Here is a 14,488-nt window from a genome sequence, read left to right as displayed (position 1 = left end):
TACAGGCGGAGGCAAGCGATTTCAATATGGTCCAAGCCTCGCGCCTCTTCCGCAGAGGCCTTACGACAAGTCCGAGGAGGAAAACGTAGCCATATCGAAGGCCGAGGTGGAAGCCCATTTTGCACCGAAACCGCCACCGCCACCAAGGGAGAAAGTGCCTGTGGAAAAGATTGACCATTTCATTCGTATGGCTAGAGCACGAGCTCCCAAGCCTGTTGACACAGACTGTGAGCGCCACATCAAGAAGTTAAATCGAGCACGTCTACAGAAAGAGGCGAGCTCGAGCTCGAGCAAATCAGCTGGCAAAAGGAGCGGTAAAACCGTTCCCCGGCTGGGAGAACAGGCGACGCAATCAATCCCCCCGCTTGTTTTGCCAACAACACATGAGAGTAGGCACGCCCAATATTATTGTGGGCAAACCATTAACGTTCCCGGGCTGGGCGATGTGGTAATAACCGAGGAGCATATTGAGCAGGCTGAAACGCTCATGATCACTGTTGGACAACTCCTCGATATCGAGCCCATGTCTCTGACTAGATAGGAGGAAATAAAACGGAAATATGTCCGGGGCCAACCTTTGGTCGAGCCAGACGAGGTCAAGAAGCTCCCAACGAGAATGTATGAATTGCATCAATGGTACATGGACATTACCAAGATTTCCAATCGAGAGTCCCTCATGGTGAATGTCAAGAAGGATCATTACTACCATGAGAAAGCTGTGACCGTTGAGTATTCAAAACTATTTCAGCTATACAATCAAGACGCACTCGACAAATCTATCGTCAGTTGCTATTGTCTGTAAGTGATTTCTTTCTGTAATTTAAGTCTCAAGCTAGCTGTAGTGATCATTTTGATCAATCATTACCTGCAATTATCCTCACTATATTCTTTTCTGTGGTATTATGCAGGATGAAGATTTATGAAATGAAAAAAGGTGGACGCTATGGCATTTGGTTCGTTGACCCAAATACCATTAATGAATACACATGGAAATTAGATGCATATTACGAAAAAAGTGTAGAGGAAAGCATGCTAGAGTTCTTCAAGCGCCTCAAATACAATGAAGATATACTACTTCCATACAACTTCGAGTGAGTCACACTGTCTTGTACTACAAATTCTGTTTTTGCCTACTAGCTAGCTACATGTTTTTGCTTACATATGCCCGCTTAATTAACGCATGCAAACGTGTGTGCATGCAGATTTCACTGGATCTTGTTAATCATTAAAGTTGATGAAGGAACAGTTGAAATACTAGACTCACTACTTAAGGAAGCAAGTGACTACACCATCGTGAAGGGGATAGTCGACAGGTAATTTCAATCACTATTAAGTATATCTCTGCCTATTTAATTAGTTCGTCATTTCCTGATAACAACTATTTAGTAACCCATTTATTCATTTTCTTTGTCGGCGGGCAGGGCTTGGGCAAAGTTCATCAGGGCCACTCCAGGCCCATGGAAACAAAATTTGAAATGGTATCGACCCCAGGTAAGTAATTAAGTACTAGCTAGCTGCCATCTCTTTAATTATCATGCTTGATTAATTATTATCTGATCAAATTCCATTCTCGTAAAGGCCATGAAGCAGGCGCCGGGGAATAATCTGTGTGCATACTACGTTTGCAAGAACATTCGCATGATGGCGTTCGAAAGGAGCAGATCTCAAAGACAGGAGTGGGTACGTTTGTCAGAACACTATTCACAATTTTTACACCATTATCGATATCTAGTCACACAACTAATACACATGCATATTGATCTCCTTCTTAATAGTTCAAAGAGGTGCGGGAGAAGCTCCTAACAGAGGACCGCATAGAAGCAATTCAAGAGGAAATAGCGGGATTTTTGCTCGACCAGGTCATAGATCCCAAAGGAGAATACTATTACCCGCTACCGCCCCCATGAACCACTTCCAATTGTTATCGTGCTCCGAAGGCACCAATTAGGCTATATATATATATATATATTATGATCGATTCTACTAGAAATTCTATTTATATATATGCATAACGTGTACAATATGTAATATCGTAAAATACCAGCAAACGAAAAAGAATTAAATGGAAAACACAAAATTAAATGAAAAAGAAATCATAAACACAACCCCCCGCCCCAACATTTTAATACCGGTTGGTGTCACCAACCGGTACTAAAGGGCTCCCTGCCCCCGAAGCTGGCTCGTGCCACGTGGTTGCCCTTTAGCACCGGTTCGTGCTGAACCGGTACTAAAGGGGGGGCTTTAGTGCCCACAATTTAGTGCCGGTTACCGAACCGGCACTAAAGGGCCTTACGAATCGGTGCTATTGCCCGGTTCTGCACTAGTGTGATGTTGTTATCAACTTGATGTTGATCTGTGAACTTGACTATGTGAACTTCTGAGTGCTTTATGCACTGGCTATTATGCACTTGCTATTATGCACTTGCTTAATGTTTGTTAGGCAATTTACTGTTTGCTGCTTGTTGTTATCTCCTTTGTCCATCACTATTTTGTTGTTCAACTTCCTGTTGATTTGTTTCTACACCATCCACATTTGGTCTCATTTAGATTTGTCGTCGACGACGTCGACGACAAATCTTCATCTACCATCCACATTTGGACTCATCACATAAGATTTGTCGTCGACGTCGTCGACGACAAATTTTCATCTACCATCCACATTTGGACTCATCACATAAGATTTGTCGTCGACGTCGTCGACGACAAATCTTCATCTACCATCCACATTTGGACTCATCACATAAGATTTGTCGTCGATGTCGTCGATGACAAATCTTCATCTACCATCCACATTTGGACTCATCACATAAGATTTGTCTTCAACTAGGGTTACATCAGATAAAGTGACATCAATTCAACTGCAACTGCAAAGTTAAATCAAACAAAGTAGGGTTCCATCAACATCTTCACTTCAAATACATCGATAAACTACATCTACCATACCAGTACGACAAACATAACAATTCCAACTAACAGCAATGCCCACACCAGCAACATCTCATCTCTCTCTCTCTAAGTTTCTTCTTCAAAGCCCTGTTCTTCCTTGCCAGCTCCATGTTTTCCTTCTTCAGATGGTGACATTTGATCCAACTGCCTTCAACCTCTGCATGCAAGTCTTCAAAAGCAAGGGAAACACGCAATGGATGAGCTGGGTCAACCCACACCACCCATTCACACTCTTCTAGTAACTAATTGCAAGTCAGAGTAATCAACATTAGAGAGTACAAATCAACAAAAACTAAATCTATCACAAATTTACAAAAACTTACATCTAATGGACAACCTAAAAAACGGCGGCCACTGCTAGCTCCTCCCCATGATACACGGCGGGCAGGGACAAGGCCATGGCCAGGGCAGCGATGCTTCGACAAAAACTCCAAGCCGGAATAGGACTCGTCGGGAAGATAAAACTCCGAGAAATGTTGCACAATCCCGACCCCATCGACCTAAAACAAAGGTAAAATTTCCCCCAAATGTCACAAACCCTAGAAATCCCTAGATTCAAGTGGGATGGGGTGGAGGAGCACCAAATTCATAGATTCAAGGGACTACTTACCTTCCGGTCGCCGGTGAGAAGTTGGATGAGCTCGAGCTCGCCATGTGCACCACTCCTTTCTCTCCCGCTTCCCGCTTCCCCCTCCAAACTTGCCGTGCCTTCCCTCCCTCTGTTTTTCACGCAAGCTGGCTGAGGACGAAGGGGTACTGAGGGTTATCCGCAAGAGGGGTAAAAATGTCCAAAAACTAGCGCCGGTAGCGGTCAAACGGCGCTGACTAGACGGAACCGTGCCGGAAGGGCAAAAGCATAATAAGAAAACCAAAGTGAGTTGGACAAGAACGAGTGTTTTCCGAAACTAGGGGCAAACCTGCCGAGTGTGACACAACTAAGGGTATAAAATCAAATTTCCCAAATATAAAGGCCTAGATTCGTTAGAAAGAACAATTAAGAAGATTTAATTGAGTAAAAGGGTAGACTGAGAGTACAATAGTACATGTATAAGTTTCAACCTAAAGTTGGCCTGAAACAGTCAGAAAAGCTTGACCCTTGAAGAAGTCATTCTCAAACGCAATTTTTCCATCATCTTTGAGTGGAAGTCCAGGTTTCAACTTAGACCTCTCTTCCAGCCTTAAAACATTTTCTTTAGCCTTTGTAGGCTCGGAAACAGCAGCAATTATCTCTTGCTTGCTAGGTTTTGCTGATTTAGATTGTGTAACTCCATCTCCTTTCTTTTCAATTAACAGCAAGCTTAGCAGCCTCAGTGTCAGCATCTGATGGTTCTCCTTAAGCTCCCTCTCCACCTTTTAAGGCTGGCTGAACAAGGCAGTGACTTGGAACATCTCACCTACACCCTCACAGTCACTGATGGTCATTATGGGTGTGTCGATATACAAAAGTTGATTTTTATTGAAAAAACTGCGGGTTGCGTAGGCAAGCTGGTGCCTTACCCGAGCAACTGCGCCTATGTGCAGAGGATTAGACAGCAAGTGTTAAGCTATTTCATACAAACCAAAGCAGGGGGGAAACAGCGCGACATAATGAATTGCAAGAAGGAAAACATATTTCTTTCCCATTGCTGCAGAATATAGCGTTGGTATCCCAAGATTACCTGTACACCGATCATGCAAACAAAGATTACCTGTACACCGATCATGCAAACAAGCAAATTCATCAAAATACTAACAGCTTTTCATCAACTATATTTTGCGATGTAAGAACAAAACAAAGTATGGAACGCCCATGGTAATATATTCTGATTCCCTATGTGGTGGATACTTCGGAAATGGAAAATCAATTCATAACTACCTCTATCTAGAATATCATGCCGCATTTAAGCAAATTCAGCATCCATCTATTAGCGGCCTGAGTTAACTAATGTTTCCCAGTAAGATTCAAATAACATAACAGAAAACTGCATAGGAATAGATACTGTGTTGGTGTGTGCGCGGAGATAGACAAAGTCCCGGAGTATCTCAAGCGTGATCTTGGTGTTGGGCAGCGGGTAGAGGAGGTGGCGTCCAGCCGTCCACCTCCCTGACCACGACGACCCGCTCGCAAATTTACTACGGTGCTAAGCATACCGAACCATGAATATAGAACAAAAGTCATAACCGAAAGTACAAGAAAAACATCTCTCAACCACATTATGCAGAGACGTCACTTAGTGAGTGACACACATACATCAAGTGCAGACAGATAGTGTGGGGAGGGGAAGGGGATGTCATGTTCATCACCAGTACTACTCCAGCCTGAAGATGCCCCCGGTGCCCGGGCCATCGACCAGGCACGCAGCGCCCCGTGCAGCAACGCGTTGCCCTCCGACCTGATCCACCCGGGCATTGTCTCTTCACTGTCGGCAGCCTGCAGCAGCATTCATCAGTAGCTGTAACTAAGATATATGCAAATGCTCAGTCTCGTCTCATCTTGTCAGAAGATGCATGCAGGTACCTTCTCTGACATGTATTTGAATACAGTCTTCTGTCCTCCTTCGTATATGTTACATTGGGATACAATCTGCAAATTTATGTACAGATTCATTAGAAGTTGATGGTTTCAAAGCGTGTGGGTTGCGGGCATATGAAACGGCACATTTAGATGAGTTACCTGAGCTTTGACGCTGACGCTGACGCTGACGTCGTATGTACCCCAGTCCCTGGTGTAGTTGTTGTAGAGGTGAACCTTGGCGAACCGCAGACGTGGATGCATATGCAATCGTCTTGTCATGCCTTGCAAAGTGGCATCTGTGCAAAAATGTAATCACACACACACACACACACACACACACACACACACACAACTATTTATCATCAGCACACCACAATGATTCACTGTAATGAACGAACTTTGTTGAGAGAAACCAAGCATGCATGTTAGTGACTTAGCAGCAGGGCAAACGACACGAAAGGGAATGACCTGGAGAGGTGACGCTGATGCTCTGGCTTGTGATATCGACGATGCTCTGGATGTTGTCACGCCGTGGCTGCGGCCAACCTCGAACTGGAGGTTGCAAACTATGACGTGGTGGCAATCCTTGAGCTGGAGGCCCTTGTCGGTGAGCCTGACCCGCTGCCCGCACCCGTCAATGGTCGTGTGGGAGGAGGCCTGGAGGTAGGTCTCGATGCGGATGTCGCCGGACACCCTCAAAGACGATCCAAAGCGGCTCCCGAATGTGGCATCCCACCCCCGTCGTCTGCGTGCCGCCAATCAATCGATTCATTCATTCTTTGTTTCATCCCCAAATTCAAAGGAAATTCCGGAGCAATAGTGAGAGGTTTGAGGGTGGTAAAAACGCTAGTAATAAGGAGACCTTGGCTGGAGGTGACGTGGTAGAGGGCGTGGTGAAGGTCCCTGATAGATCTTGATCATCCCGGTGCTCTCCATGACGAGGAGGGAGTAGTTCTCCCTCGAGGCTGAGGGTATGTACCAGTAGCTATGTGTTTGATCTCTCTCTCTCGTGTTCTTGAGATGATACGATCTTGATGTATCGCGAGCTTTGCTATTATATTTGGATCCTATGATGTTTCTCCCCCCCCCCCTCTTCTCTCTTGTAATGCATCGGGTTTCTCCTTTAAAGTAATCTTATCGGATTGAGTCTTTAAAGACTTGAGAACACTTAATGTATGTCTTGTCGTGGATATCTGTGGTGACAATGGGATACCACGTGCCACTTGATGTATGTTTTGGTGACCAACTTGCGGGTTTCGTGACATTGGGAACCTATGCATAGGGGTTGGCACACGTTTTCGTCGTGATTCTCCGGTAGAAACTTTGGGGCACTCTTTGAGGTCCTTTGTGTTGGTTGAATAGATGAATCTGAGATTGTGTGATTCATATCGTATTATCATACCCACGGATACTTGAGGTGACATTGGAGTATCTAGGTGACATTAGGATTTTGGTTGATTTGTGTCTTAAGGTGTTATTCTAGTACGAAATCTAGGGCTATTTGTGACACTTATAGGAATAGCCCAACGGATTGATTGGAAAGAATAACTTTGAGGTGGTTTCGTACTACCATAATCTCTTCGTTCGTTTTCCGCTATTAGTGACTTTGGAGTGACTCTTTGTTGCATATTGAGGGATAGTTATGGGATCCCATTATGTTAGTATTATTGAGGGAACTTACACTAGCTAGCGAAAGTATAAACCCTAGGCCTTGTTTACTATCATTGCAATACTGTTTACGCTCACTTTTATCATTCGTTACCTTGCTGTTTTTATAATTTCAGATTACAAATACCCATATCTATTATCCATATACCACTTGTTTCACCATCTCTTCGCCGAACTAGTGCACCTATACAATTTACCATTGTATTGGGTGTGTTGGGGACACAAGACACTCTTTGTTATTTGGTTGCAGGGTTGCTTGAGAGAGACCATCTTCATCCTACGCCTCCTACGGATTGATAAACCTTAGGTCATCCACTTGAGGGAAATTTGCTACTGTCCTACAAACCTCTGCACTTGGAGGCCCAACAACGTCTATAAGAAGAAGGTTGTGTAGTAGACATCAGGGGCCCAGGGGCAGGCACGCCTCCCTGCCTCGTGGCCTCCTCATTGATTTCTTGACGTCCACTCCAAGTCTCCTGGATCACGTTTGTTCCAAAAATAACTCTCCCGAAGGTTTCATTCCGTTTGATATTCCTTTTCTGCGAAGCACTGAAATAGGCAAAAAACAGCAATTTGCACTGAGCCTTGGGTTAGTAGGTTAGTCCCCAAAATAATATAGAAGTGTATAAATAAGCCCATTAACATCCAAAACAGATAATATAATAGCATGGAACAATCAAAAATTATAGATACGTTGAAAACGTATCAAGGAGCCAAAGCGGTCGTGGCCGCAGTGTGCTCAGACGGGCCCGAGGACACCACCACCGCCGACGAGGACCCACCGTCGGATGCCGCCTTTGACTTGCCACCCGTCACATCCCACTCTGCAGTGTTCAAGCTTGGAGCAGATTCCTCATCGCCATCTGGATCCTCATATGTGGGCGGGCACGGAGGAGGAGGGGATGGAGGCCGAGGAACCAGAGGACCCCCCCCCCCCCCCACACACACGCACTACTAGGGAAAACCCTATACACAGAATCTTAGCTGCAACGCGGCTCAAAAAGGAGCGCTCCTACTAATTAGCTGTAGCGCGGGTGTGGAAAACCCGCTACTGACAAGTGCTTAGCAGTAGCGCGCTCGGCGTAACCCGCGCTGCTACAAATATCGACCGACAGTGCCCACCCAACTCCATTTAGCAGCAGCGCGGTGCCGCAAGCCGCGATACTGCTATAGTTGTAGCAGTAGCGCGGTTTTTCTGAGGTCGATGCTGCTAATTTTCAAATCGGGCACACTTTTTGTCCCGGTTAGCAGTAGCGCTTGTACCGAAAGCGCGCTGCTGCTACTTTCTTAGCAGCAGCATGTTTTATGTACCGCGCTACTGCTAATCCGCACCCACCACCTTTTCCCCACCCGTCCTCCCCCTCCCCCTCCTCTCCCTTTCCCCTACCTCTCCCACTCTCACTCTCTTCTTCTTCCTCAATACTTCTTCCCCATTACTCTCCCTCTTCTACCTACCTTTCTCTCTCTTCATTACTCCTACCTAACTACACCACCTCCATTAATGCATCTCCTTTCTCTTTTTCCTCCCCCCTCCACTAGTTGAAGTTGTCTCCTCCCAAATTAGGTAGCTAGTTAGATGTAGCATTTAGTTAAGTGACCTATTTGCCCCCTAACTACATCTATCTTTGTCAAGAAGAGCTTTGTGCACTTTTGATCTTCCTACATCATCATCTCCACCGTGTGCTCGATCTCGAGATATAGGTGATTAAAATTTCATGCTTTTGCAAAATGGAAATATGTTTATGTGTGTGTGATATGTTTATGGAAATTGTGTGTGTGGCATGAGTTGATGCCAAATTGTGCTTTTGAGTTGCGTATGTTTTGCCGAAATGTCGATTTATTTCCGTTTCGGTGAATTCCGGGCAAACTCTAGATCTATATATGTCCTATTTTTAAGGAAGGTCATGCCGAATTTTTGTATGAATTTGATGCATGCATGCATTTTTATAATAAATTTGTTTATTATTACCGTGAAGAGTTGACGATCGTCAGTGGAACGATGGTGGACAGGTAGTTGCGGTCGGTGGTGCAGGACATGAAAGAAAATAACCGGACAGAGGTTTTATGTCCGTGTCGAAAATGCAAAGGAATAGTTTGGCTCGACCCCCATGACGATGGTCGTGTCGAAGCGCACCTGCTCATGACTGGTTTCATGGATGGCTATACTCGATGGATAATTGAAGATGAGGATGACGATGTTGAGGATGCCGACGGGGCAGGCAATGATGACACGGGGCAAGACGAAGAGATGATCGATAATGGCGGCAGGGAAGAGGCCGGACATGGCGGTGGAGAAGGGGCCAGACATGGCGGCGGAGAGAACGACATGGATCCACGCAGCAGAGTTCGTCGGTACTAAGTTCAATCGTGCGGGACCCTCATGTTCAAGCATTGCTTCGCAAGGAGACGAGTACTTAGAGAGCTGCTTCTAGAGAGGAGGCTAAGCTGGAGCAACTGGTGGTAGACTCGAACACTCCATTGTATGATGGTTGCAATCCTGAGGTGACCCGCTTGAGTTTCACACTCCAACTCCTGAAGACGAAGGCTAAAAACAAATGGACCGACACTAGCCTCGATGAGCATCTCAAGTACCTAAAGACACTACTAGGGAAAAGCTTATAGGCAGACGCTTACTAGTAGCGAGGGTTTATACCCCTCGCTACTGCTACTTACTAGTAGCGCGGGTTTTTACCCCTCGCTACTACTAAGTTGATAGTAGTAGCGCGGGTTTTTAACCCTCGCTACTACTAAGCGGTCTCTACCGTGCCCCCCGAGACATGCCATAGTAGTAACGAGGGGTATAAACCCGTGCTACTATTAAGTTGATAGTAGTAGCGCGGTTTTATACCCCTCGCTACTACTAAGTACGAGGTAGGTGAAGTCGCCATATCCTCGGCCAAATCCCTATCTCCTCCCCCAAATCCCTCCTCTCTTCCGCCACTCTCTCCTCTCACTTTCCATACGCTCTCACATGGACCTCTTGCCCATGCGCCCATCCTCCTCCGTGGCACCGAAAGAGGCCGCCGCCTCGCGCCACCAGCGTCTAGGAGCTAGCCGGTCTTCCACCGATCTCTAGGAGGCCGCCACCCCGCGCCACCACACTGGAGCACCTCACCACCGGCCGGTGACTAGCTCCGCTGCTCCCTCCATCACCTTCCTCTCTCCCTCGGTTTTCCTTTTCTCTCTCTCCCTCTGGTTTGACTCACCCTCCCATGTCCATGCCCGTGCAGGTCGTTGCCATGGATGACCCGGAGCTATCTGGCATGGTCGGAAGAGGAGCCCCCCGCCGCGGCCTGGCTTTGCCATAGAAACGTGCCCTCTCCAATAGCCACCGCCGGATCTGGTCTTCCGCTATCCGTTCATGCCTCCGGCTACGCCAATCGTCGCTAGATCGAACCACTGCTGCTATTGACAACACGCACGGGATTAGGATTTTTTTTAATTTTTAAAATCAATAGCAGTAGCGCGGGGTATAAGACCCGCTACAGATAATTAGCAGTAGCGCTGTCTGCAATGCACGCTACAGCTAACCATCTATAGCAGTAGCATGTGTCAACACGCGCTACTGCTACAAGTTAGCTGTGGCGCCGTATCAGTAGCGCGGGCACCCGCGCTACTGATACACCCAAAACACGCACTACTACTAGGCTTTCCCTAGTAGTGCCCACCTCCCAATCGACTCACATCATGAAACCGCTAAGCCCCGAAAGATCTCAAATAGCCCGCTGACTTTGGTCGGATCTTTGCACCAAATCTTTGCCCGCACTGGATCACCCCGGTGGCCCCCCATATCCGGCCTCACAATTGATAGATCATCAACCACCACAGCCTTGCCAACGACCCTGAGAAATTCCTTAATAAGAGCGACTTGCCGGAGGCGATTGGGAATGCCAGAGATCCGGACCCAACACTCCTGCAGCCAAGAAACCACGTATGGCTCGAAGAAAGGCTCCCCCACCTCGGCTTTGTACCCGCTGATCGGTAGCGTAATTGTTCCACTCTTTTGAGCCATCCTCAATGCTTGCTTCGACGGGTACACCACCGAGAAGCAATTTTGACGCACCAGGCTAACCTGCCAATCCCACTCAGAATCCCACATGCCCGCTAGGTCCCTCCCAATCGATTCCTTAGAGGCCTCCCCCTCAGTCACCACCACCAAGGACGCATTGACTGGGATTTGTTCCTCGACGTTAGATCCACCTCGACAATATCAAAACCCTGGCCTTTGACTCCGAAGCCGTACATGGCAAGCTCCGGCTTGGCAGAGTGAGAGGGGCAGTTGTTGGATGTGGGGCCTTCCTCCTTGCACACGAAGCAAAGTGGTTGATTCTTGCACTCGATTTGGTAATGCCCATTCTTCCCACATTTGAAGCACATCACCTCCCCTGCCTGAACCCGTCGTGGTGGCCTAGCAAGCTCCCCCTCACCCTCACGCTGCCGACGGTCCCCGTCTCTACGCCAAGAAGAGCGGTCTCCCCCTGTCGGGGAACGTAGTAATAATTCAAAATTTTCCTATGTGTCACCAAGATCAATCTAGGAGATGCAAGCAACGAGAGAGAAGGAGTGCATCTTCATACCCTTGAAGATCGCTAAGCGGAAGCGTTACAAGAACGTCGTTGATGGAGTCGTACTCGTGGCGATTCAAATCGCGGAAGATCCGATCCAAGTGCCGAACGGACGGCGCCTCCGCGTTCAACACACGTACAGCCCGGGGACGTCTCCTCCTTCTTGATCGAGCAAGGGGAGAGGAGAAGTTGAGGGAGAACTCCAGCAGCACGACGGGTGGTGGTGGTGGAGCTCATGGTTCTCCAGCAGGGCTTCGTCAAGCACTATGGAGGAGGAGGTGTTGGAGGAGGGAGGGGTTGCGCCAGGGAAGGGGTGCGGCTGCCCTCCCACCCCCACTATTTATAAGGGGAAGGGAATAGGGGGCCGTCCCCCCCTAGATGCATCTAGAGGGGGACTGTGGCCAGGGGGGAGACTTGCCCCCCAAGCAAGGTGGGAGGCTCCCCCTCCCCCTAGGGTTTCCAACCCTAGGCGCCTTGGGCCCTTGGGGGGTGCACCAGCCCACTAGGGGGCTGGTCCCCTCCCATATTCAGTCCATTAAGTCCCCCGGGGCAGGTGGCCTGCTACGTCTTGAGCTTGTGTTGATTTTCCCCGAAGAGGAAGGGATGATGCAGCAGAGTAGCGTAAGTATTTCCCTCAGTTTTTGAAAACCAAGGTATCAATCCAGTAGGAGGCCACACTCAAGTCCCTCGTACCTGCACAAAACGATAGCTACTCGCAACCAACGCGATTAGGGGTTGTCAAGCCCTTCACGGTCACTTACGAGAGTGAGATCTGATAGATAGAATATTTTTGGTATTTTTGATATAAAGATGCAAGGTAAAAAGTAAAGGCAAAGTAAATAGCAAAACAATATAAAAGTGATAGAGATTGATATGATGAGAATAGACCCGGGGGCCATAGGTTTCACTAGTGGCTTCTCTCAAGAGCATAAGTATTCTACGGTGGGTGAACAAATTACTGTTGAGCAATTGATAGAATTGTGCATAATTATGAGAATATCTAGGCATGATCATGTATATAGGCATCACGTCCGTGACAAGTAGATCAAAACGATTCTGCATCTACTACTATTACTACTCATCGACCGCTATCCAGCATGCATCTAGAGTATTAAGTTAAAAACAGAGTAACGCCTTAAGCAAGATGACATGATGTAGAGAGATAAATTCATGCAATATGAAATAAACCCCATCTTATTATCCTCGATGGCAACGATACAATACGTGCCTTGCTGCCCCTTCTGTCACTGGGTAAGGACACCGCAAGATGGAACCCAAAGCTAAGCACTTCTCCCATGGCAAGAACTACCAATCTAGTTGGCCAAACCAAACGGATAATTCGAAGAAACTTGCAAAGATAACCAATCATACATAAAAGAATTCAGAGAAGATTCAAATATTATTCATAGATAGACTTGATCATAAACCCACAATTCATCAGTCTCAACAAACACACCGCAAAAAGAAGATTACATCGAATAGATCTCCACAAGAGAGGGGGAGAACTTTGTATTGAGATTCAAAGAGAGAGAAGAAGCCATCTAGCTACTAACTATGGACCCGAAGGTCTGAGGTAAACTACTCACACTTCATCGGAGAGGCTATGATGATGTAGAAGCCCTCCGTGATGACGGCCCTCTTCCAGCAGAGCTCCGGAACAGGCCCCAAGATGGGATCTCGTGGATACAGAAAATTGCGGCGGTGGAATTAGGTTTTTGGCTCCTGTTATGATTGTTTGGGGGTACATGTGTATATATAGGAGGAAGGAGTACGTCGGTGGAGCACCGAGGGTCCCACGAGGCAGGGGCGCGCCACCCTACCCTCGTGAGCACCTCTTTGCTTCCTTGCAGTAGGGTCCAAGTCTCCTGGATCACGTTCGGTGAGAAAATCACGTTCCCGAAGATTTTATTCCGTTTGGACTCCGTTTGATATTCCGTTTATCTGAAACACTGAAATAGGCAAAAAAACAGCATTTCTGGGCTGGGCCTCCGGTTAATAGGTTAGTCCCAAAAATAATATAAAAGTGGAAAATAAAGCCCAATATAGTCCAAAATAGTAGATAATATAGCATGGAGCAATCAAAAATTATAGATACGTTGGAGACATATCAGGCATCCCCAAGCCTAATTCCTGCTCGTCCTCGAGTAGGTAAATGATAAAAAAAGAATTTTTGATGCGGAGTGCTACTTGGCATAATTTCAATGTAAATCTTCTTAATTGTGGTATGAATATTCAGATTAGAAAGATTGAAGACAAAAGTTTATATTGACATAGAAAATAATAATACTTCAAGCATACTAACAAAGCAATTATGTCTTCTCAAAATAACATGGTCAAAGAAAGTTATCCCTACAAAATCATATAGTCTGGCTATGCTCCATCTTCCCCACACAAGGTATTTAAATCATCCACAACCCCGATGACAAGCCAAGCAATTGTTTCATACTCTAACTTTTTCAAAACTTTTTCAATCTTCACGCAATACATGAGCGTGAGCCATGGATATAGTACTATAGGTGGAATAGAATGGTGGTTGTGGAGAAGACAAAAAGGGAGAAGATAGTCTCACATCAACTAGGCGTATCAACGGGCTATGGAGATGCCCATTAATAGATATCAATGTGAGTGAGTAGGGATTGCCATGCAACGTATGCACTAGCACTACTAGGGAAAAGCCTAGCAGCAACGCGGGTTTTAGGCCTATCAGTAGCGCGGGGCGATGCGCTACTGATAAGGTGCTACAGCTAATGTATAGCAGTAGCGTGCCTACGCCCACGCTACTGCTAAATCGACTTAGTAGTAGCGACTTCCCGGA

The 14,488-nt window shown here is 46.7% G+C and overlaps 1 pseudogene; it reads right to left on the bottom strand.

Moving 5' to 3' along the window:
• Positions 1-5,234: 5,234 nt before the first annotated feature.
• Positions 5,235-10,373, bottom strand: LOC147981874 (uncharacterized; annotated as a pseudogene).
• Between the last annotated feature and the right edge of the window lie 4,115 nt (positions 10,374-14,488).

Source organism: Triticum urartu, chromosome 3A (genome assembly GCF_056163025.1).
Source record: "Triticum urartu cultivar PI428250 chromosome 3A, HENAU_Tu73, whole genome shotgun sequence".
In the NCBI taxonomy this organism is placed as follows: Eukaryota; Viridiplantae; Streptophyta; class Magnoliopsida; order Poales; family Poaceae; genus Triticum; species Triticum urartu.
Note: the sequence above shows the minus strand (reverse complement) of the source record. Positions and strands in the feature narration are given on the sequence as shown.